This window comes from Tarenaya hassleriana, unplaced genomic scaffold (assembly GCF_000463585.1).
Source record: "Tarenaya hassleriana unplaced genomic scaffold, ASM46358v1 Cleome222, whole genome shotgun sequence".
NCBI lineage: Eukaryota > Viridiplantae > Streptophyta > Magnoliopsida > Brassicales > Cleomaceae > Tarenaya > Tarenaya hassleriana.
Genome location: NW_010965558.1, coordinates 137,526 through 140,272, shown reverse-complemented (window position 1 = coordinate 140,272; position 2,747 = coordinate 137,526).

Genomic DNA, 2,747 nt, shown 5'->3' with positions numbered 1-2,747 from the left:
CGGACACGGAGCTAGGAGATGCGGAGCTATGAGATACGGAGCTCGGAAAGGAGCTGGGAACGGAGCATTGCAAACAATCACGGGAGACAAGTACCTTGGCATCGTCCATACCAACCCCGCGTCGAATGGAGCCGCCTCTCACGCGATCAAAGACTCGAGCAATGCGTCAACAATTCAACGCATTTGTGTCTCAAGTCTTGAGCGAGCCGAAGACCGGGATTGAGCATGCATTCACGGACGAGATCCCGAGAGTTCGAACCATTCTTATGTGCCAAGAGGGATAACCTAAGCTCTAAGACAACAAAAGGAAGCTTCTTGCTAAACAAGTCACTAGTCACTAGTCCAAAGCTCTTTTCTCCATTAATAGTAGAGATTCTCTATGCCATGCATGTGTCTCGTTTTACGTTTTTTTAGTTGTTGAGACTTTTGCTTATTTAAGCTTTCCCTTTCCTTTGTAATTTTCAGACGTGTTTTGAATCTAAGAAATCAGAATTTCTTCTCCTCCACTTTGAGTGTCGAGTATACTTGGTCTGTCCAAGCCCCGTACTTCGGTTGGTCCGAAGTACGCCGGTTCGTCCGACGTTATGCGTTGGTCTGTCTGAGGCTGGTCTTTTGGTTCGTCCAAGGCCTTCTATCCTCCGCCCTTTCGCCATTTCCATCTGTTCGAATCAAGTTCAGTGCCCCTACGGGTGAGTGATTGATCCCGACACTGACGCCCCGTTCGATCCCTTCATATCCGAGTAACGATTGAGTTCGAGTTCCTCTCAAGGCCAGTGATCATTCGGCCCTCAACATTCTTCCATCCAAGCACCTAACCGAGGCTCCAAGGGGCGTATATCAGAATGTGCCAAGGAGAAGTAAGGACAATGTCAACTCGAGGAAGGACTTGAAAGATATTTGCAACAGAAAAAAGTTGGAGTTGACACATGAAGGTCAGGCATCAGTTCCGATATTCAGATTACAAAGACCTGGTAAAACGGTTTTGTTTAAATGGTTAAAAGAATAGGTTAAATTCTCTGATGGATACGCATCTAAATTGGCTTGTTGCGTTGATATTGATTCATTAAAGCTTATGGGAATGAAGAGTCATGATTGTCATGTATTCATGCAAAGACTCATTCCCATTGCATTTGCGGAGCTATGGAAACCCAGTATCCACGGAGCGTTATGTGGTATCAGCATATTCTTCCGAGATATTTGTACAAGATCTCTGAGAAGAAGTAACCTAGAGGTTTTGAAGGGCAATATCCCTGAGATACTTTGCGCCTTAGAAAAGGTATTTTCACCTTCATTTTTTGATGTGATGGAATATTTACCTGTTCATCTACTAGATGAGGCGTTATACAGAGATCCGGTATAGTTCAGATAGATGTATCCGTTTGAACCCTTTTTTTCATCTGAAGAAGAAGGCTACAAACAAAGAGCAGTGGAAGGATCTATTGTCAAATAGTATTTGTTAGAGATCTCTTATTTCAGTTCTTTCTACTTTGAATCTCATATCTAGACGAAAAAGAGGAGATCTAGCAACGAAGACGACGAAACTTACCTCTACCAATATGAGTCTTGTTTCAGACTTATTCCAGAAAGTTTTCAACCGACTGGACGACTCTATTGGATTTTCCTGGGATCTCATGAGCGAATCCTATTCCTAAGAGATCGGTTCTAGGGTTTGCGCAGCGGATGTAAAACAAAAATTTGATAAAACCCTAAAACCTATCATGCATGATCTTGTAGAAACGTTAGAACGCTTACCTCAATCGATCCGGGGCCTGTTTCAATTGATGTGTTCGTCCGATCACTATAGGCAGGAAGAATACCTCGCCCTCTACACGTATCCACACCTCGGGATGGATTCCAACCTTTGAAACTTGTCTGCTAGGACACGAATCTTCTATTCGATGATGTGCTTTGAGAAAGAGAGATTAAGATCACTTCTTCAACCCCTTAGACTCTATCAAAGGTCTGAAAAATTCTCTAGGTCGGCCTTCAAGTGTTAGGGTTCTATTTCTCCTCTTATTCAAGTGATTAACCCTAGATCCGGACTTTAAAATTAAATCCGAACCCCAGACCGAACGGACTGCTTAGTAGTCCGTTCGGTCTGGACACTTGGTCCGTTCGGACCAGTTTCATAACTGGGTTCGTTCGAACTGATGGGTCAGTCCGTTCGGTCCAACATTTGGTCCGTTCGGACTGAGCTCTCTAGTCCGTTCGGTCCAACAACTTGGTCCGTTCGGACTAGATGCTCCGGTCCGTTCGGTCTAGCAGACCACTTATCCAGATTTCTCAACGTTTTCTCGTGCATTGTCCTTCCCTACGTGTGTGACCCTGTAGGCTCATTCGATATAGCAGTATAACCCGAAATCTCTATTCCGGATATACAAGTCATAGGCGGTCTCTAGCAAGACACTATGACTACCTATCTCGAATAGAGTTTGTTCGTGATCTTAACGCCATCAGTGATGATTCCGGTTGATGATCCTTTTGTATCACGATATCATATGTCGAATACAAGGCATGGACAAGCCACCTTATCTGATTCGACTGCTTTCTCATTTACTGAGTTCGACTGTCTGAAATAGACGAAGCTCGTCTATAGTGCGGCCACACATTTCTACAGTCTCGCTCACACGAGGGGCCCAGTGATATCTCTCTCTTTTACGAGAGGTACAAATCCCATCTTGACTATCTACAATCCAGCACATGATACACGCCTTTATAGTCCTCCTATTACGCAGGACGTTTGACGT